Raw genomic sequence first — 22,776 nt, forward strand, 5'->3', positions numbered from 1 at the left:
GGCAGATGGCTTTTTCTGGGTCATCTCCTGGCAGGAGAAGAAGGTGCAAATTCCACAGTTTTGGGGGCTCAGCTCTGGACATGAAGAAAGGGTTGTGTGTGCAAATCTACTTAAACAGGGCTCTCATATCACCTCTTAACCTTCTCTTCTCCAGGCTAAACATACCCAGCTCCCTCAGTCTCTCCTCATAGGGCTTTATGGTTTCCAGACCTTTCACCATTTTGGTGGCCCTCCTTTGGACATGCTCCACGAATTGTGGTGCCCAGAATTTGACACAGGTGAGGCCTGACCAAAAACAGAATACAGTGGCACTATTACTTCCCTTGATCCATTACTTCTATTGATGCAGCCTAAAATCGCATTGGCCTTTTCAGCTGCCACATCACACTGTTGTCTCATGTTCAACTTGTGGTCTACTTGGACTCCTCGATCCCTTTCACATATAGAAGTCTCCTTAATCCAGGTGTCCCCCATCCTATATCTATGCATTTCATTTTTTCCTCCTTACATTTCTCCCTGTTGAATTTCAGTTTTTTAGTGTGGGCCCAGCTTTCTAATCTACTTAGGTCATTTCAAATGTTGATCCTCTCCTTTGGAGTATTAGCTACTTCTCCTAGGCTCACTGTCCACTCTGCTCTGCATCCGCTTTCTTACCCTATCTCCTCAAGTAAGTGAGAAAATAATCCTCTCATTTCACCTTGATTTGGGAACTGCTCCTTGAGTTAAGATTTCTGCCTTAATTTCCAAACAGGAAACTAAGTTCCTAGCTGTGTGTGTTTGAATGACAGCCGCCTCTGAGGATTCCTCACCTAAGAAAACCCTATGAAATTAACGGAGTCCCCATGAGGTGACAGGCGACTTGAAGGCACAAACATAAACCTGCAGACATGCCTGGTTCATCTTTGGGGTCGACTAAAGCATCTTTTTAAGCATCTAGTGGCTCCAAGTAACTTGATCGTGTAATGAACTAACCAATGAGTCGCAGTTGGTTGTTTGCTTGCTGGAGAGTTGATTTGGGGATGAGAATTTGGCTCATCTCTCCTGCTGCAGTTTGCTTTTGCCTCTGCCTCCTGGGAAGGGCAAGATTGTTACTTGATGAGATGTTACTTCATGTTTCACCCCCTCGGTTTGACGACCTTGTGATGTTTATGGATTTCCCCACTCAGCTGAACCTGTTGCTTTTATTGTTATTGTGACTGTTTTTAGATACTGTTTTAATTGTTTTTATCTTGATGTTTTTTACTTAAACTTATACGCCGCTTTGATCAAAAATTGGAAAAGCGGGATATAAATAAACTATTTATTATTTATTTATTATTATTATTGTGCCCTCTCCTCTTCTCCTGCAAAGTTAATGGAGTACAGTGGATCCTTGTTATAAACTGAGGTTTGGTTCCAAGATCCCCCGTGTATAACAAAATCCGTGTATGCTCAAGTCCCATTAAGTATAATGACATAGCAAAATGGTGTCCCTAATAAAAAATGGAACATCAAGGTAAATTTATACTTTTTTGGAACATTTTCAAACTGTGTATGCTTAAATCCGTGTATAAAAAATCCATGTATAAGAAGGGCCGACTGTACAAACTACTTTTGCACTTTGAAGTTTGCAATAAGCTGAGGACCAACGGGACAAGTAGGAAGAAGAGAGAGAAATCAGGACATTTTAAGAGCAGTTGAAAAAATGGGAAGGCCAAGGATTAATCAGGACACTCCCTAAATTAGGGCAATGAGATGGTATGTATGCCCTGCTCATGCAAGTATGAAACTACCCTTTCCCACAAGGCAGGGTTGAACTGGGGTCCTTCCTTCTGGCCACAGGGAAAGCTAATACCCATTAAATGAAGATGGCTTAGTTCTCTGTTTTTGCAGCCTTCATCATTGTTTAATATGACATTTCCCACTCCCCCTCAGGGCCATTTGCTTTCAAGTACTGAGTCCAGCGAATTAAAAACACATCAGGCTAGCAGATACTTATAAATGTTAATGATGCTTCTGAGCATGCTTCAGTGGCGCGGTGACATTAGGAGGAAAAGGAAGTTGTGGCTGGTCGATGGCATAAACATTGGTGCAATCTCCTTTATTTCCCTTCCTTTATTTTATTTGCAGGGATGTAAATATCAGAGAAAATGACCTGTCCTTTGCAGAATGTGGCTTCCCAGATTGCATTTAGCTCTGGTTAGCATGAGGCTGCTGCCATGCTGCAGTTAATACAGTTTGACACTGCTTTAACTATCATGGCTCCATCCAATGGAATCCGGGGATTTGTAGTTTGTTGTGGCACCAGAGCTCTCTGAGGGAGAAGGCTATATATCAAACAAAGCTACCAATCTCAGGATTCCAGAGCATAGAGCCGTGTGGTAGTTAAAGTGGAGTCAGCTTGGATTAATTCCACAGTGCAGATGCAACCTGTAATGCTCATAATGCAAAAGGATGATGGTGGTGGTAGTGGATGCTGCAGAAACCCACGCACCCATCAGTGTTGTAGCAGTGTGGATATAAAGAATAGGTGTTACTCAAGGGTATAACTATTGGGGGGGTGAGCATAAACACATTGCTCCCACAAATAATAATTCCGCCCTCCCCATGAAATTTTCCATCCGTTCCTGAATTTTCAGCAAAGCAGAGGGAATGAGAGACTGAAAAATGTTCCCACCGAGAACTCTTCTATTTGCTGTGTTTGCATTCCCTTGGGTCACTCTTACGGCTCCTTTTTCTTAAACTGTGTTTCTAAATGCTCAAATGAACTTTTTATTGAGAAATTTGGAGATGGAAGGAAAATTTCATGTGGAGGGTCCAGGATCCTTATTTGGGGACGAAGGTTCCTCCTGTAAACAATACCCAGGCATTACTGAAACCTGTAAATTATTTCTGGACCTTATGGCAGGTTTCAGCAATGTCTGTGAAATTGTTCTGGCTTTACAGTAATCTGGAATGTATTAATTGTGTGACCTATTTGAAAAGCACAGATAAAAGAAGAAAGGAGGAGGAGGAAGAGATGTTAACCTTTAAAAGTGTGTACCTGTAGAAAACAGTTGTCTAATGCAATTAAACTATGCATGGCTGTTTACATACACATGCAATAAAGAAACTTACATAACACATTTTAATACGTATCAATGTGTTTAGTATTAGCTTTATCTTCTTTATTCCGTAGCTGATTGTACGTTTAAAGAAGCTTATCTTTTGGCGAAACGGAAAAGAAAACTACCCAGGTTCTGCTGCTGCAGTCAGCCAACAAGCGATGATGTCTGCCAACAGTTTCTGCAATTGTCAACTGTTGTTTGATAATAATTCATTTTCAGCAATTGGGAAATATTCTGTTCTGTATACTAATCTCTGCACGTAATACAGTTGCTTTTTCTAAACTTCAGTTACTTGCCGATGCATATGGAACCAAGAGATGGAGGCGGAAGAGACCACAAGGGTCATCCAGTCCCACCCCATTTTGCCATGGAGGAAGACATCATCCAAGCCCTCCCTGGGACACATGGCCATCCAGACTCTGCTTAAAGATCTCCAAAGAATGAGACCCCACCATTCTTGATGGCAAAGTCTTCCACTGTCGAACAGCCCTTACTGTCAGGAAGTTCCTCCTAATGTTAAGGTGGAATCTCTTTTCCTGCAGCTCGCATCCATTGTTCCATGTTCTAATCTCTGGAGCAGCAAAAAACAAGCTTGCTCCATCCTCAATGGGACACCCCTTCAAATACTTAATCTCCGCTTTGTCATCTGGGAAATGTTGGAGGGTATGCAAGCCAGCCATTCCCCAACTGCCCTGAGAGCAAGGACTCTGTGCAGGGCAGTGGATGGCAGAGGCTCTTGGAAGTCTGCCATTTGGAGGGTTGCCACAAGTCAAAGTTAACTTGCATAACAAGAGCAGTAAAAAAACAACCAACTGGAAAGAGATCTAGGACTAGTTGGAGCATGGAAGGGAGGGTGAGACTATAGCATTGGAGTGAAAATTATAGGAGAAGGAAGCAACACTGACAACGCCAAAGGGGTCTGTGGTAGGCCTCCAAACCAGACAGAAGACAGGGATGATGCCTTCCTACATCAGTTGACTAAACTTTCCAGTTGGAGGGATAGACAAATATATAGTAGTAATGGGAGACTTCAGCTCCATCACTCTTTGTTATTAGCTCTGTGTATGAGCCACTGCTGATCCCTGTGAGGAATTTGACTCCACGGAGAGAGAGAGAGAGAGAGAGAGAGAGAGGCTATTTCGAGATGCCACTGCACATGGCTGCAAGCCAGGAGGTTTACCCCTTCGGTCCCTGTTTGTATACTTACTAGATCCACCATTTAGGATCACAGTTGGTTTCTGGACACAGTTGAAACAGCTTCACTCTCTTCCCCCAAGACACGCCCAGACCCCCTGACCTCTTCTCCTATTTGGGGGCAAGATCCTGTGGCAAAGTTTTTTAGTGTAACTCTTTACATGCAGGGTTATGCTTCAGTTGTGCTATGCGACCCTTGTGCTCAATGGCAGGGTTGCACTACTGAACTGAACCAAGGCGCCAAATGCACAGTGAATGCACTAGAAAATAGGCATGCACATGGAGTCGCAATATGCAGTGTGCACGCAAAGGCTGTGCTTAATGTGCAACCATGTGTAACAGACACCTGCATGTACCATGGCATCACATGTGCAACTTGATTTCCACAGCCTTCAATTGAATGGAGACAGTCTGTAGTAGACTAAAATATCCAACTGCTTCCATAGAGGGGTGAGCATACGATACAGGCATAAAGTAAGATTCTAGCCTTCTTATAGTGAATCTGCTCTAGGTTTTAGTCTGAACTTTAAGGGAGATACCCAAGATGCTGAACCTATCATAGGCTGCTGCCACCATGAAGAAATAATGCAGTTTGACACAGTTTTAACTGCTATGGCTCCATGTCATAACATGGAGAATTAATAACGGAGCATTACTAACAGAGAGAATTAATTCCATGTCATAACATAGAATCCTAGGATTTGGAGTTTGTTGTCGCACGCAAGCTCTCTGACAGAGAAGGCTAAATATCCCACAAAACTGCAGATCCCAGAATTCCATAGCATTGAGCTGTGGCAGGATTCTGTAGGATAGAATTATGGCAGTCAAATGGTGTCAAACTGCTTTATTTCTGCAGTGTGGATACACCCCAGTATTCACACCTTGGAGACCGCCTTTAAAGTTTGAACTACAACTCAGAGCAGATTCACCTCCCCTAGAGACATGCAAGGCTGTGTCCAGTTCTGGACAGCACAATTCAAAAAGGATTTGGGAACGCTGGAGCATGTTCAGAGAAGGGCAACTAAAATGTTGAGGGGCCTGGAAACCACTAAGCCCTTTGAGGCGACTTAGGGAGCTGGGTAGGTTCAGCTTGGAGAAGAGAAGGTTAAGAGGTGATATGATAGACCTGTTAAATAATTGAAGGGGTGTCATACTGAAGATGGAGCAAGCTTGTTTTCTGCTGCTCCAGAGACTAGGATTGGGGGCAATGGATGCAGGAAAAGAGAACCCACCTCAACATTAGGAGGAACGTCCTGACAGTATGGACTTTATCACACTGGGAAAATTGGAAGGTTAACCAAAGGTTAATCTCGGGTCATCCAAGATATTTCACTTAATTTTGCAAAAAAGCTTCAAACGACGCATGCAAACAGAACGCAATCCAAATGCAATCATAAGATATCCCAGGAGTAGCTGAATTTGGGAAAATATCAAATTCATAAATGCTTTTGCACTGCGAATTCGCATTCAGTTCTCATTTGCATTAGCATGAAATGCATCTCCAGTTCAGCCATAGGATCCTGTCCTCCCTGCGCGTGCGCAAACACACTAATTCGAAATCAAGAAGCCGATGGGTGTGTACTCATGCAGTGATTTTATTCACATTTGTACTGCTTTCTCTTTCAGATGGACGCTGTGTTTGTCTCTGTGTGTGATAAGCTACAATGTATTTTTTTGCATTTTCGGATTCCCTCCCCCGCTTTGTCTTCTTTCGGGACAGTGAGACATTCCTCTGTGTGAAAAAGTCCTAAGGGCTGTTTGAGAGTGGACAACACTCCCTTGGAGAGTGGTGGAGTCTCCATCTTTGGAGGTCTTTAAACAGAGGCTGAATGGCCATCTGTCGGGGATGCTTTGGTTGTGAGTTCCTGCATGGCAAAAGCACTGAACTGGATGGCCCTTGGGGGTCTCTTCCAGCTCTGTCATTCTAAGGCTACCAGCTGCAACTCCCTTGAGTGCTCTGGAGTTTCCCCATTTGGCTCTACCTGCCTTTTCTGACCTCAGTCTCTCTTCCCTGGGCTTTTCCATCCGCACAGTCTCATCCTCCCCTGGGAAGTTTCATCCACTGCTGTCTATCTTGGAGCAACCCAACCATGGCGCCCTGACAGCTGCTTTTATGGATGCCAGGCTCCGACAAGGCTGCCTCTCCCAGGGGAGCCTGGAGCTGAGAAGCTGCATCTGATCCTGGCAGCCCTCCCTTGGCACACTCCTAACTGACATCTCCCATTTTGACAAGCCCCTTTGGCATTTGAGAAGATGGGCTCCCCAGGGGATGCAGAAGAGGAGGGCTGCTAATGAGAGACCGGCACTTTCCAAGCTGAGATGGCACCTTGGAGTCCCTGCCTGGTGCCATCTGCGCCAGATATTCCTCAACCCCCACCTCCATATCTCCCTCCTTCTTAGCATCTCACATACAAAACAAAACCCAAAAATAGCCCAGAAGGAAGGCAGGAGGCCAGAGAAAGCAAAGCATAGGGCCCTTCTGTGCTCCCAAACCAGGCCTCTCCTGCTGCTTCTAACAAGACCTCCTGCCCTCCTCCTGTGTTAATGGACCGGATGACCTTCTTGGCATCTCCAGTGGCTCCGCTGGCATCTTCCCCATGACAGACCAGGGCAGCGTCTGTTTATTCAGCTTCTGCTGCCAGTGAAACCTCACACCTGGCTTTGGCTGCCTTTCTTCCATTGCTTTGCAAAGGGTAGAAGCAGAATCTCCTTCTCAGAAGGTTGTAGAAAAATGGGAAAGTGCTTTGATGGTGTCTTCCTGCATGGCAAGGGGTCAGGCCTGATGACCCTTGGGCTACCTTCCGACTCTGGGATTTTAAGGGTTCTTTGGCTGGCATTTTTAGTAAGACACACGCCCCCCCCCCCCCCCAATCACCACCACCGAATTGCAGATTTAGACACCTAGGAAAAAAAGTGTGAAAGGGTGGGAGTTCTTTGATTGTATATTCCTTCTCAGTATATTCTTCCCCAGCAGACACTTTTGATAATGCACATTCTTGCAGATACACAGGGATACTGTGGTAAAAACTGCGAAGTTTTTTTCTGCAGAGTTTAAGGATTTCCCTTTGCAAAAGACCCAAACTCTTGCAAATCGTGTGTGGCTGGATTGCATTTTAATCACCTGGAATGAAGAGTATTTTAATGGTGTAGACAAGTGGCATAGCGGTTTGCGCATTTGACTATGACTCTGGAGACCAGAGTTCGAATCTTCCCTCAGCCATGTCAACCCAGTGGGTGTCACACTCTCTCAGCCTCAGAGACTGGCAAAGGCAAATCCTCTCTGTAGAAACTTGCCAAGTGAACCCCGTGATAGGTCTTAGGGTTGCCATAAGTTGGAAATGACTTGATGAAAAACACAACACACAATACAGACAAGTCCTAAGAAGAGGGAATGAGAGGGTTACTTGAACGTGAGCTGAGAATGCAAGGAATGAAAGTCAAGAAGAATGAAACCTTTGCAGGAAAGGTGAAAATAGAGAAAGAGAGAAGGATGAGAAAACAGCTAGGATGGCAGAAAATGTAGTCCTGGAGGCCCCAGAATAGGAGGAAGCTGCTTTCGCTGCCCCAGTTAAGGTTGTTTTTCTGCACATGGAAGCATCTGGGGAGGGTGCTGGAGGGAGGAGGTCCACAGACTTATCCAGGGCAGCTTGTAAAATTTGGGACGCCTCTTCCTCCTCCAAGACTAGAGGCTCAGCTGCTCTGCTTGCCAGCCAGACCATCCACCGGATGAGCACCGCTGCAATGGCGTGCCGGAGAGGCCTGATAGACTGCACAGCCGCAGCTGTGGATTGTCGCATTTGCAATGGTAAATGGGCACCTTGGGGATGGGTTGGGAAAGCTGGCTGTTGGGGGGTAAGGTGGGAGCAAGAAAAGGGGGCAATAGACCTTAAGGCAATGATTCCCAAATACTAGCCTTCCAGATATCATAGAATCATAGAGTTGAAAAAGACCACAAGGGCATCTAGTCCAACCTCCTGCCATGCAGGAACTCTCAATCAAAGCATCCTTGATAGATGATCATCCAGCCTCTGTTTAAAAACTTCTAAAGAAGGAGACTCCACAACCTTCTAAGGAAGTGTCTTCCATTGTCAAACAGCCCTTACTATCAGGAAATTGCTCCTAATGTTTTGGTGGAATCTCTTTTCCTGTAGCTTGCATCAATTGCTCCATCTCCTATTCTTTGGAGCAGCAGAAAACAAGCTTGCTCCATCCTCAATATGGCATCCCTTCAAATATTTAAACAGGGCTATCGTATCTTAACCGTCTTTCTCCAGGCTAAGCACAACCCAGCTCCCTGGGAAGTTTATCAAACAGGACGGGAGGCTCTCAGTTTTAAAAGAGAAGATAGCAAGGTCAATTTGAAAATTCATGCAATTACGTCATTCCTTATCACACCTTAAATTCGCTGTAAAGGCCTCCCCAAATGCGACCCAGATTCTGTGCAAAGTAAGCCATCACATTGGTGGGTTCTTAATTGTGCATTGGCACCCTTGCGCATGCTCTGTGAGACTCCAAATGACTGGAGCGTGGCATATTTAGGCGAGTGAGAGAGAGGAACCAAGGAACCCCACAATTTGCAAAAAAGGTTGGAGGGGGGCCGGGAAGAATGGTTGAAAGAAGATGTTCTATTCACTCTTGTCATGTTAAAATGTGAATATAATGGTTATCCAATGACTCGCGGTCCATGCCTCTTAGTTAGCAGGCAGCAGCCCCCCTCAGCAATGCTGAAAGACAAGCGGAAGCAAAATTGAAGCGGAATTGCAGCGTGGCGTCATGGGAAGCCCCCCCCTTCCAGATGGGGAGGGGGGAACCAGGACCAAAGGAGACATGCACATCACACCAAACAACAGCGCACTGAGTGCTAAGTTGCCTAGAAACAGGGTTTGCGACTTCGCTAGTTTACCAAATTTACTTAATTGTGGATTGACGTGTGATTGCGTTCGGAGTGCGTTCGGACTGCCAGCGATCGCGTGTGGTAACCTTTTGTGAAATAACGTGAATACGCATGACTGCGTTCAGGATAGCACTGGATTATACTTCCAATTTCAGTCGTGTGATATCCTCCTAAGTCTCTCCGCATAAGGTATGGTTTCCAGACCCTTCACTATTTTGGTGGCCCTCCTCTGGACACTCTTCCAGACTATTGGTCAAGATGGCTGAGGATTCTTGGAGATGATGTCCAAAACACCTGGTGGACCAGAGTTTGGGAATCATTGCCTAAGGGCACCAGATGTGGTCTGATCTGCAAAGCTAAGCAAGGTCAGCCCTGGTTAGTCCTTGGATGGAAGACCACCAATGCAGACCAAGTGCCATAGGCTGTATTTCAGAGACAGGAACTGGCAATACCACCTCTGAGGATTCCTTGCCTTAAAAAACCCTAGGAAATTCATGTGTTTATCATAAGTGAAGAGGCGACTTGAAGGCACATTCCACCCAAAGCACCTGAACCGGGAAGCTAAACAGGGTCTACCTTGTTAGTTCTTGGATATGGGACCGCTGTAGGCTGGACAGTCAGCCGTGCTTATCCATGCATTTATTTTATCCACAGATTCGAGCATCCACAGCTTGCAAATATTTTTAAAATATATAAATTCCAAAAAGCCAACCTTGATTTTGCTATTTTACATAAAGGAGACCATGTTACTGTGCCATTGTATTTAATGGGACTTCAGCATCTACAGATTTTGTTATCCACAGGGGGTTCCTGGAACCAAACCCCAGTGGATGCCAAGGGCCCATAGTATTTTAGAGAAAGCACTTGGCAAAACCACCTCTGAGTCTTCCTTGCCTAAGAAAACCCATTGTAATTCATGGGGTCACCATAAGTCAACAGGGGACTTGAAGGCACGCACGCACACACACACACACAAGGGGAAAGGAGAGCCAGGTTCTTCTTCTGCCCTCTGACACTGACTTGTTGCATGGACTTGGCCATGACCCAAGGTGTAGCCACACTGCAGAGGTAAAGCAGTTTGACAGTTTGGTTTTGTTGTTTGGTGAGGCTGCTTTGATAGACCAGGCTCAATACCTCATCAAACTACAAATCCAGTATTTCTGATATCACTTCATTTGCACAACCTCTTGCCATGCAGGAAATCTCAATCAAAGCATCCCCGACAGATGGCCATCCAGCCTCTGTTTAAAGACCTCTAAGGAAGGAGATTCCACTACACTCCGAGGGAGGAGTGTGTTCCACTGTAGAACAGCCCTTACTGTCAGGAAGACAGTACTGTCTTACTGTCAGGAAGAGCTGGAATCTCTTTTCCTGGAACTTGCATCCATTATTCTGGGTCCTAGTCTCTGGAGCAGCAGAAAACAAGCTTGCTCCCTCCTCAGTATGACATCCCTTCAAATATTTAAACAGAGCTATCATATCACCTCTATATAGGGTTGCCATCCCCGAGGACCTCCAAACCGGGACAAATGTAGGACAATGTTTTAAAATGTAGGACGTTTTTTAAAAAAAATTCCTGGCCAGGAAATTAAAAAAAAGGTCCTACATTTTAAAACATTGTCCAATGCCTCGCTGGGGCCTGGGAGACAGCATCTCGCAGGCCCCAGCGAGGCCTTGGAGGACTCCATGATCACAGAGCTGCTTGAAGGCTTCGCTGGGGCCTTGGGAGACAGTGTCTCCCAAGCCCCCGGCGAGGCCTTCCAGGGCTCCGCGATCGCCGGCCCAGGCTTCCTCCCAGGCCGGGAAGGAGGCGAAGGCCGGCTCCCATCGTGGCAATCGCCACGATGGGAGCAGTCTCCGCTTCCTCCCCAACTTAGGAGCAAGCCTGGGCCGGCTCCCAGGCCGAGAAGGAGGCGGAGGCTGGCTCCCATCGAGGCGATCGCCGCGATGGGAGCAGTCTCCACTTCCTCCCCGGCTTTGGAGCAAGCCTGGGCCGGCTCCCAGGCCGGGAAGGAGGCGGAGGCCGGCTCCCATCGAGGCGACCGCCGCGATGGGAGCAGTCTCCGCTTCCTCCCCGGCTTTGGAGCAAGCCTGGGCCGGCTCCCAGGCCGGGAAGGAGGCAGAGGCCGGCTCCCATCGAGGCGATCGCCGCGTGGGAAGCGGCCTCCTCCTCCTCCCTGGCCTAGCGGAGGCCTTGGAGGACCCCACGGCCGGAGCTCCGACAGTGGAGCCGCCTCCAAGGCCTCGCTGGGGCCCGGGAGGGAGCGTCTCCGCGGCTGGAGCTCCAACCGCGGAGAGCCCTCCCAGGCCTCAGCAAGGCCTTGGAGCCGCCGCGGGGGCTGAGGTGGCCGTGGTGGGCGGGGCCATCCCGGTTTGGGCACCAAACCGGACCGGGATCGGGACGGCACCGCCCAAACTGGGATTGTCCCGCCCCCCGGCGGGATATGGCAACCCTACCTCTATCCTGTATATATTGTAATGAGGACAAACATGACTGGAGTTTTTGCTGCTTGCAGCTAAAAAGCTTGTTCTTAATCCTGGAAGTTTATGGTCTGGGTGGCCAAAATGGCTAGTTAATTTCTAAGTCTGGGAGCAGCCACCAAGAAGACCTTCTCTTCATTGTTCCCTTCAAATGTGTCCGATACTGCATCTACAGTGCAGAATTAATGCAGTTTGACTCCGCTTTAATTGGCATGGCTCGATGCTATGAAATTCTGGGATTTGGAGTTTTGTAGGATATTTAGCCTTCCTTGTCAGTGAGCTCTGGTGTCAGAATAAACTACAAACCCTAGGATTCCATACGATGGGGCCATGGCAGTTAAAGTAGTGTCAGACTGCATTCATTCTGCAATGTAGATGCAACCTGAATCATAGAATCATAGAATCATAGAGTTGGAAGAGACCACAAGGGCCCTGATCCAGTCCAACCCCATTGTGCCATGCAGGAAATCCAAATCAAAGCATCCCCAGCAGATGGCCATCTAGCCTCTGCTTAAAGACCTCCAAGGAAGGAGACTCCACTACACTCCGAGGAAGGAGCGTGTTCCACTGTCGAACAGCCCTTACTGTCAGGAAGTTCCTCCTAATGTTGAGGTGGAATCTCTTTTCCTGTAGCTTGCATCCATTGTTCCGGGTCCTGTTCTCTGGAGCAGCAGAAAACAAGCTTGTTCCCTCTTCAATATGACCTCCCTTCAAATATTTAAACAGGGCTATCATATCACCTCTTAACCTTCTCTTCTCCAGGCTAAACAGCCTCAGCTCCCTGAGTTGTTCCTCATAGGGCAAGGTTTCCAGACCTTTCACCATTTTAGTCGCCCTCCTTTGGACACATAGCTCCTTTTTGAATTGTGGCGCCCAGAACTGGACACAATATTCCAGGTGGGGCCTGACCAAAGCAGAATAGAGTGGTACTATTACTTCTCTTGATCTAGACACTATACTTTTATTGATGCAGCCTAAAATTGCATTGGCCTTGTTTGCTGCCACATCGCACTGTTGACTCATGTTCAACTTGTGGTCTACTTGGACTCCCAGATCCCTTTCACACGTAGTTTCATTCAGCCAGGTGTCCCCCATCCTATATCTGTGCATTTCATTTATCTGCCCTAAGTGCAATACCTTACATTTCTCCGTGTTGAATTTCATTTTGTTAGCTTTGGCCCAGCTTTCTAGTCTGTTCAGGTCATTTTGAATCTTGGTCCTGTCCTCTGGAGTATTAGCTATTCCTCCTAATTTGGCGTCATCTGCAAATTTGATAAGTATGCTCCCAATTCTGTCATCCAGGTCATTGATAAAGATGTTGAATAGCCCTGGGCCCAGGACAGAGCCCTGTGGGACCCCACTGGTCACTTCTCTCCAGGCTGAAAAAGAGCCATTGCTGACCACCCTTTGGGTTCGGCCGGTCAACCAATTACAGATCCATTTAACAGTTACTTTGTCTAGCCCACCTTTTACAAGCTTGTTTGTAAGAATGTCATGGGAAACCTTGTCAAAGGCCTTACTGAAATCAAGATATACTATATCCACAGCATTCCCTTCATCTACCAAGATGGTCATTTTATCAAAGAAAGAGATTAGATTTGTCTGGCATGACTTGTTTCTCTGAAACCAGTGTTGACTTTTTGTGATTATGGCATTGCCTTCTAGATGTTCACAGACTCTCTGTTTAATGATCTGCTCCAGAATCTTTCCTGGGATTGATGTCAGACTAACTGGACGATAATTGTTGGGATCCTCTTTTTTCCCCTTTTTGAAGATGGGGACAACGTTTGCCCTTCGCCAGTCTGCTGGGATCTCTCCTGTTCTCCAGGAGTTTTCAAATATGATTGCCAATGGCTCCGATATTACTTTTGCCAGTTCTTTTAATACTCTTGGATGGAGTTCATCTGGTCCTGGAGATTTAAATTCATTTAGATTAACCAGGTATTCCTCTACTATCTCTTTACTTATTCTGTCCTGAAATTCCTACATTATCCTCAGGTTGAACCCCCTTTTCCTTTTCTAAGAAGACTGAGGCAAAGAAGGTCTTGAGGAATTCTGCCTTTTCTCTATCTCCTGTTAGCATTTTGCCATCTTCTCCACGCAGTGACCCTACCGTTTCCTTCTTCTTCCTCTTGCTGCGGACATATCCAAAAAAGCCCTTTTTATTGTTCTTAACCTCTCTAGCAAGCCTGAGTTCATTCTGCGCTTTGGCTTTTCTGACTTTACCCCTACACATGCCTGCTATTTCTTTGAATTCCTTTTTTGCGATTTCCCCCTTTTTCCATTTCTTGTACATGTTCCATTTCAAACTTAGCTCGGTTGAATGTTCCTTAGTCATCCATCTAAGGAAGGCAGCCAGGAAGGCTGCCTGGGGAGGCAGCAGGATCATACCAAAGATCTTAGGCCTCAAAGAAGCGCATAGCGGGAGATACAGTCCTTGAAACTGCCTGGAACTGAGCCACAGAGAATATCAGGGACAAGTGATCTCTCTGGGCACAAGTTCCGGCGTATTGTCTGCCCTGGAGAACAAGATGAGCAATATCTCTGGGGAAGGTGAAATCTTTCCCTGGATCAAATTATGTTTGGTGAGAAAAGTGTCTGCAGCTCTGAAGTACTGGCTAAGTGCCTGCTTTGCATGCAGAAGGCCAAGTCTGGAAAGATGGAAGGTGAAGAGAAGCGTTTTCTCCCTCTGTGATAATACTTGACCTCTGTGGGTCAGAAAATGGGGAAAGTGAGAGATTCAGGATGGAGAGAAGAAATTATCCAGGCTGCATCCTTGTATGTCCAGATCAAGTGTTAGTGCCTCTCTGTTCTGCATTGGTCAGACCTTACCTAGAATATTGAGCCCATTTTGTGGCACCACAATTTAAAAAGATATGGACAAGCTGGAGGTTGCACAGAGGAAGTCAACCAAAATGGTGAAACGTCTATAAACTACAAAGCCCTTTTGAGAGAGCTGGGTATGTTTATCCTGCAGAAGAGAAGGTTAAGAGGTGATATGACAGCCCTGTTTAAGTATTTGAAGGGGTGTCACATTGTGGATGGAGCAAGCTTGTTTTCTGCTGCTCCAGAGAATAGAACCCAGAGCAGTGGATGCAAGCTAGAGGAAATTCTACATGCAGCTCCATCATGCACCGATGCAATTTGGACATTGCACATGGATGTATATCACACATGCATATGAATGCAGAAGATGTATCTAATGGAGTGGTATTGCAATCCACTAATGAGACACTAAAGGGCCCCTTCCAACTCAAGGATTCTGTGTATTCCTGCATGGCAGAAGAAGGGGGTTGGACTGGATGGCCTTTCCAACTCTTGTGATTCTCTAAGAGCTCCAGGTGTTAACAGTTTTCAGCGTCTCACTCTCTGCAAAGCTAAAAATTTGGGGACTGCCAGTTTTTGTTGTGCTCAGGCCAGAAACATTCAAGGGCACCCTGCTTCCCATACATGGACATAATGGCCATGGATAGCTTTCTTCACCATACAGATGTGAAAATCTCTTTTGTGTGCATGTGTTTTCTTGGAACGCCAGTGGCATTTTTATTCCACTCCATTTCTATATTGGGTTGCAATATTTTTCTCCCTCTTTCTGCTTAGCAGTTCATGATGCTTTGGAGAGCGGCGGAGTCTCCTTCTTTGGAGGCCTTTAAAGAGAGTCTGGATGGCCATCTGTCAGAGGGAATGTTTTTAAAAAAATACATTATAGGTTTATTATAAATTCCAAACATACAAACGTCATTTAAACAAACACATAGCATTGACAAACAAATATACACATACACTTAAAAACAATGAAAACATACCAGTCATTCTCTATGCATCATATCTTCCTTTCATCTACAAAGAGGATATACTTAACAATCAAGATCTTAACAGGCTATCATTACTAGTGTGCCTCACTTCCTTCTAACTTCCTTCCTTCTCTCATTTCATCTTCCTTACTTCCTTCACGGTGTCAGAGTAAATGTTTTGACAGGGTATTCCTGCATGGCAGAAGGGGTTGGCTTGGATAGCCCTTGAGGTCTCTTCCAACTCTATGGCCACATTCCCACTACGATTTAAAGCGAATTGCTGATCGAGTTATATGACTGTCGTTCCCATTTGAAACAGATTCTGATCCTACTGTGATCGGTTTCAATCGCGATGAAGTGAGGCAAACGCAAAAAAAAAAAAAAAAGCTCTTTCCTGGCACTAGTTCTTTGGTGGTCCTTTTGAAAGGAATAGATTCAGAAGTGTGTTTAACAAGTGGGAACGGCGGATCTGAATCGCATCATTCTGGAGGGACTAATGGCAGAGGGGATTTTACCATCCCTCCTCAGTTTTTGGGAGATCCACCATTTCCCACTGCTCTCAGTGCTGCCTTTGTGCTTCTGGGGGGACCTAGGGGCACATGATTTAAAAGAAATAAAATTGATAGAAGATTCAATTCATTGGTTTTGCAACTACTTGCAGTTAACCTGGGCGATCCAACAGCAGCTCATAGTGAGGCAAGTAGTTGCAAAACCACTCAATCCAATCTTCTATTAATTTATTTTATACACACACACACCCCATATATATATATATATATATATATATATATATATATATATATAGTTCCCAAGCCAGGCTGGCTCTTACATCACTGATGACATGTAAATGACTGACATTCATTTTGAAGTGGCACAAACTAGTGGGGATGACAATCGTGCCAACAAAGAAGCTATTTCAAAGGGATAATGAAAAGATCCACTTCCATACTGGGAACGATGGACCTTTTGGAATCAGAGCGAAGGTGAACCACAAACCAGTTTAAATGTAAGCGGGAATGAGCCCTATGATTCTATGTAAGCATCTCTTCGACCCAGCATTGAGTTAAAACTGTGGAACCCACTGCCACAAGTGAGTGCCACCAATAGGGATGGCTTTGGATCAGGCAAATCCCAAGGGCATAAAGAGCTATAGAGGCACATAGCTAACAAAGTGGATGCATTCCCAGGCATTCCTTCTTTAACAGAAGATTTGGTACTAAAGGCAGAAATCACATGGAAAGAACAGAGATAGGAGACGGTTTCAGCAAACGTTTTACCCAAAACTAAGGATTCACACATTTGAAATGGAACAACTAGGTTAGAGAAGCAGAAGTCAACAGAAACATTTTAAACCTCCTGAGGACCGTTTGTGGTTTCTATCAAAATGCATCCAGGAATGGCTTTTCCAACTCCTTCTCCAGCGGCTTCTTTATCCAGGATTCTGAAATCTGAAATATTCCAAAATTCCACATTTTCCACATGGGTTTCTGGGATTGTGACACTTTTGCTCTCCGATGGTTCAATGTATACACAAACTTTGTTTCACGCACACAATTATTTTTAAAAAAAGATTGTGTAAAAACTTTCCTTGGAGCTGTGTATATAAGGTATATATACAAAACATAAATGAATTCCTTCTTTGGACTTGGGTCCCATTTGCAAGATACCTTGTTATGTCTATCCACATATTCCAAATACTGACAAAACTCCAGAATCCCAAACACTTCTGGTCCCAAGCATTTTGAATAAGGGAGACTCAACCTCTATTTTTCTTATGATTCCCATTGTGATGGTCAGACTTATATAGCTATACTTTTAGGCCACAAAACCCAAATGCAATGGTATAGGATGGCGGAGGGGTTACTTGGCTCAGTAGTACCTTGGGATTATTGTTGATCATAAGTGGAACAGGAGCCAGCCGCGTGATGCTGCAGCAAAGAAGGTGAATGCTGTTTTAGCCTGTATTAACAGAAGCATAGTTTCCAAGTCAAGGGAAGTAATAGTTCCACCATATCATGTGCTGGTCAGGCCTCAGGTGTTCAGTTCTGGATGCCTTGCCTTAAGGACATAAAGAAATTGGTGCAGGTTCAGAGAAAGACAATAAGGATCATAACAAGTATGGAGAACAAAACATATGAGGAGAGGTTTAGCATGCTGGGCATGGTTTGATAATGGCCCAGAGAGGCAGCAGGGTCTCCTTCTCTGGAGGCCTCCCCAAAGAGGCTGGACAGCTCCTCGCTGGGGATGCTCTGGCTGGAGGTCCTGCACTGAGCAAGGGTTGGGTTCAGTGACCCTTGGGGACCCCTTCCAACTCTGTGCCTCTATGAGTAACATGCAGGGAGTAGCTGCTAAGCCTCCAACTCTGACATGAGAGCTACTAGTAGCTTCCATGGAGGGAGCTGTTGGCCTGCAGATGGGCTTCCTTGGATGTCTGGGTGTCAGACAGGATTAGATAGTAGACAGAATGCTAGAGCAGGCTATGGAACTTGGTTTGATCCAGAAGGAGATTTTGATGATTTGAAAAGCATCTGCATGCTTTCAGGTCACACAAAGACTCTCAAAACAGGCCCCTTCCCTTCCATTTAATTTCTTTTCCTCTACTTTTTCAAACTTGCATACATTCTCCTATCTTCTTTCCTTCCTTCTTTCTTCTTTCAAAACTTGCATCTTCTTTTCATCCTATTCTCCTCCCTCCCTTCTTTCTTTTTAAAATTTACATCTTTCTTTCTTTTCTTTTTCTTTCTTTCAAAATTTGCATCCTTCTTTTTCTTTTTTTAAAACTTGCATCTTCCTTTCATCATTTTCTCCTCCCCCTCCCTTCTTTCAAAACTTGCATCTTTCTTTCTTTTAAAGCTTGCCTCTTCTTTCATCCTTTTCTCTTTCCTTCCTTCTTCCCGATTTGCCTTTTTCCTCCCTTCCTCCCCTCCAAACTTCATTTCTTCAAAACTTCCATTTTCTTTCTTTCTTTTCCTTCACACTTGTATCTCCCTCCATCTCTCCTTCCAGATTTGCACGTATCTTCGTACTTCCAAACTTGCATCATCCTTTTTCCCTTCCTTCCTTCCTTCCTTCCTTCCTTTCTTCCTTCCTTCCTTCTTTCTTTTCCTCCTCTCTCCCTTCAAGATTTGCATCTTCCTTCCCAACTTGTATCTTTTTTTCTTTCCTCCCTCCCTCCCTCCCTCCCTCCCTCCCTCCCTCCCTCCCTCCCTCTCTACTTGTAAACTTGCATCTTCCTTTTAACCTTTTCTTCCTTCCTTCCTTCCTTCCTTCCTTCCTTCCTTCCTTTTCCTCCTCTCTCCCTTCCAGACTTGCATCTTCCCTCCTTCCTAACTTGCATCCTCCATTCATTCTCTCTCTCTCTCTCTCTCTCTCTTTCTCCTCCCTTCATCCCTCCCTCCCTCCCTTGCAAACTTGCATCTTCCTTTCAACCTTTTCTCTTCCTTCCTTCCCCTTTCCCCCTCTACACCCTGCACCCTCACCCTCCTTTTTAACAACTTTCCCATTCTTGTGAAGTTGAAGGCTTTCATGGCCGGCATCCATAGTTTTTTGTGGGTTTTTCAGGCTCTGTGGCCATGTTCTAGGAGAGTTTCTTCCTGACGTTTCGCCAGCATCTGTGGCTGGCATCTTCAGAGAATGCTTGCCTGGAGTGGGGTATGTATATACTATGTGACCCTGGGAAGGCAGGAGTGGTTTGCATGTGGATTGTTTTGTTGCTAATGGCAGGCCTCAGGGTGGGAAGGTCTGCAAAGGAGGATGAGTGTCTGCTTGCTTTGTGCTCATTCTCTGCTGGGAAGCCCCTGACCCTGGGAGATTTCTCATATGCATTTGTTGAGTCTTCATGTCGCTATCTTTCAGGACTGGTAGCCAAACCTTGTTTACTTTAAGGGTTTCCGCTTTCCTGTTGAAATTGTCCAGGTGTTTGTGGATTTCAATGGCTTCTCTGTGCATCCTGACATGATAGTGGTTGGCATGGTCCAGAAGAAAACTCAACCAATGCAAATGAGAAATCTCCCAGAGTCAGGGGATTCCCAGCAGACAAAGAGCATGAATCAAGCAGACACTCATCCTCTTTTGCATTAGCCTCCCAGCCCAAGGCCTGCCATTAGCAAGAGAACAATCCACATGCAAATCACTCCTGCGTTTCCAGGCACACAGTATATATACCCAACTCCTTTCCAGCCAAGCAGCATTCTCTGAAGATGCTGGCCACAGATGCTGGTGAAATGTCAGGAAGAAACTCTTCTCGAACATGGCCACAGAGCCCCAAAAACCCACAAAATACTATTTCCTATTCTTGCTTTTTCCGGCCACTTGGCGCTTGGCGTCCTTGGCTGCTGCTTCTGAAACATCCAGAGCAGATCTTGTTGTTTCAAAACAGGTATAAAAATAGCTCTGTGCTGCTCCTATTCCTCCCTCCCTCCCTCCCTCCCTCCCTCCCTCCCTTCCTTCCTCCCTCCCTTCCTCCCTCCCTTCCTCCCTCCCTTCCTTCCTTGGGGGCTGCTTAATTTGAGCCAAACAGGTTCCCTCCTCTCTTGCCTCCCTTCTTCTTCCTAAAACTGGAGCAGTGGCTCGCCTCTCTCTTGCTGTCTTCCTCCCATCCTTTGCTTCTTCCACTTTAGCAGGAGACACAATCCAGCACTTGGGCTGCGTCTCATCTGTAATATAGTATTTGGCTGAGAAAGAAGGTTAAGGGGTTAGTTGCAGATCAGGGAGGAATCCTCGAACTTTAGAACTGGAAAGGGGTCCCAGGGTTGGACACCACAATTCAAGACAAATTGGCAAATTGGAGCATGTCCAAAGGAGGGCAACCAAAATGGTGAAGGGTCTGGAAACCATGCCTTATGAAGGTAGATTTAGGAAGCTGGGGATGTTCAGCCTGGAGAAGAGAAGGTTAAGGGGTGATATGAGAGCCCTGTTTAAATATTTTATCACACGAGAGGAATTTCTCTTAATTTCGAATGAAAAGAAAGTGGGGCCAGAACACATTCACATGAATTTGCTAGTTCAGCGAATTTACGTGAATTCGAATTGCATTCGAACTGACTTCCCATTGCCCAAAAATAGCTTGCTGTTGCCCGAAATTGCGTATGGTAGTCTATCACGCAATAACATGAAACCCCATGATTGCGTTCAGATTGCCATTGGGTTATACTTCCAATTTCCCTTGTCTGATAATGTCCATTGAGGAGGGAGCAAGCTTGTTTTCTGCTGCTCCAGAGAACAGGATCTGGAACAATGGATGCAAGCTCCAGGAAAAGAGATTCCAACTCAACATTAGGAGGAACGTCCTGAGAGTAAGGGCTGTTTCACAGTGGACTACATTCCTCCCTCGGAGTGTAGTGGAGTCTCCTTCTTTGGGGAGGTCTTTAAGCAGAGGCTGGATAGCCATCTGTCACAGGGGATGCTTTGACTGGGAGTTCCTGCATGGCAGAAAGGGGTTGGACTGGTTGGGCCTTGGGGTCTCTTCCAGGTTTATGATTCTATGATCTACTCCAACCCCATTCTGCCATGCAGGAATACACAACTAAAGGACTCCAGCCTAAGACCTCCAGAAAAGGGGGTCCGGCACCCTCGCCTCGGAGGGAATGCATTCCACCCTCGAATGGCTTACAGTCAAGAAATTCTTCCTCACATTGAGCTGGAATCCTTTTTCGTGAGATTTGAAATCATAGAATCCTAGAGTTGGAAGAGACCCCAAGAAGGGCCACCCAGTCCGACCCCCTTCTGCCATGCAGGAACTCACAACCCAAGCCTTCCCTGAGACAGATGGCAATCCAGGCTCTGTTTAAAAGCTTCCAAAGAAGGAGACGCCACCAAAATATTCCACATTCGAGCAGCTCTTGCTGTCAGGAAGTTCCTCCTAATGTTGAGCTGGAATCTCTTTTCCTGGAGCTTGCATCCATCGTTCCTGGTCCTGTTCTCTGGAGCAGCAGAAAACAAGCTTGCTCCCTCCTCAATATGTCATCCCTTCAAATACTTAAAGAGGGCTCTCATATCACCTCTTAACCTTCTCTTCTCCAGGCTAAACATCCCCAGATCCCTAAGTCATTGGTCCATGTCACATCATTCCCAAACTTTTATCCTCTTAAGGATTTTGGGCTTCAGCTCCCAGCTTGGTGAATTCTGGGAACTGAAGTCCAAAACATTTGGAGGACCAAAGTCTGGGCATCACTGTCTATTGTTGTTGTTGCTGTTGTGTACCTTCCAGTCATTTCTGGGTGGGATGCTCAGGGATGTTTCAGTGTTGGGTTTCCTGCCAGGGAAGTGGGTTGAAGCAGAGATGGTCCCCAGGGGTCCCTTCCAACTCTTTTAGGATTCCAAGGTTCTCCAGCATTGATCCAGAGTAGGTCCTCCCTAATGTCCTCCATGAGGATGAAGGGGTGGGAAGAGGACGGCTTCCCTTTCCCTGGCACAACAACCCTGCCAGGTAGGACTGCAGAGTGAAAACTCCTCAGGGCAGGGAGTGACTTTTGAAATCCGACTTCATTGCTGGGTAGGCATCCAGGTCACCCTGATCTCCCCACCTTTTCTCCATATATATCTATATCTATATTTATATATATATATACACACACACACACACACACACACACACACATATTTGGATGAAAGGTGTGGGGAGGTTGGGGGGAAGGAAAGGAAGATGCAAGTTTTGAAAGAGGGAAGGGAGGAAGGGAGTGGATTTTAACATGTGATTTCCTTGCTTGATAGGCATCCTGATGGCCCTGATCTCCCTTTCTCCACAGACAGAAACATATAATTTAAATATATATAATATAAATGTGTGTGTATAATATAATATACAAAAATTATTTAAATATATATATAATATAAATATTTATGTGTATATACTATATATATATAATGATTATTTAAATATATATAATATTGCATATATAAAATTGAGGGTGGCAGGGGGAAGAATGGCTTCACCCTTCCCTGGCACAGCAACAACAGCCCTGCCAGGTAGGCCTGCTTGCTGGTGGTGATGGGGAATGCCACTCTCTCAGCCTCACCAGGAACCACTAAACAAGGGAGGGGGGCAGAACTTGAACCCAGACCCACATCACAACCCTATGTTAATTGCCCTGTCTCAAACCCCACCCCCAAGGAGGAGGAGGAGGACCAGAACCCACTGGCCACGCCCCTTGTGGGGCGCGGCCAGACAACGCACCGCCCCTGTGTCCTCTTTCATCCCTGCCGCACATGCGCAGAAGCAGCGCCAGCAGCAGCCTCCTCTTCCTCCTCTGCCTGGCTGGGCTCCTCCCACTCCATTCATTGCCCGGGAACCCCCGCCCACTATGGGCGGGTCCGCTGCGGCTGAATG

At 45.9% G+C, this 22,776-nt stretch overlaps 1 protein-coding gene across 1 annotated transcript in view; it reads left to right on the plus strand.

The window, feature by feature from the left end:
• LOC149310323 (protein EFR3 homolog B) overlaps positions 1-22,776 on the plus strand; it is a 136,123-nt gene that overhangs the window by 9,303 nt on the left and 104,044 nt on the right. The gene's annotated exons all lie outside the window — the stretch shown is intronic.

This window comes from Sceloporus occidentalis, unplaced genomic scaffold (genome assembly GCF_023333645.1).
Source record: "Sceloporus occidentalis isolate IW3139 unplaced genomic scaffold, rSceOcc1.0.p SCAF_6, whole genome shotgun sequence".
Taxonomy (NCBI): Eukaryota; Metazoa; Chordata; class Lepidosauria; order Squamata; family Phrynosomatidae; genus Sceloporus; species Sceloporus occidentalis.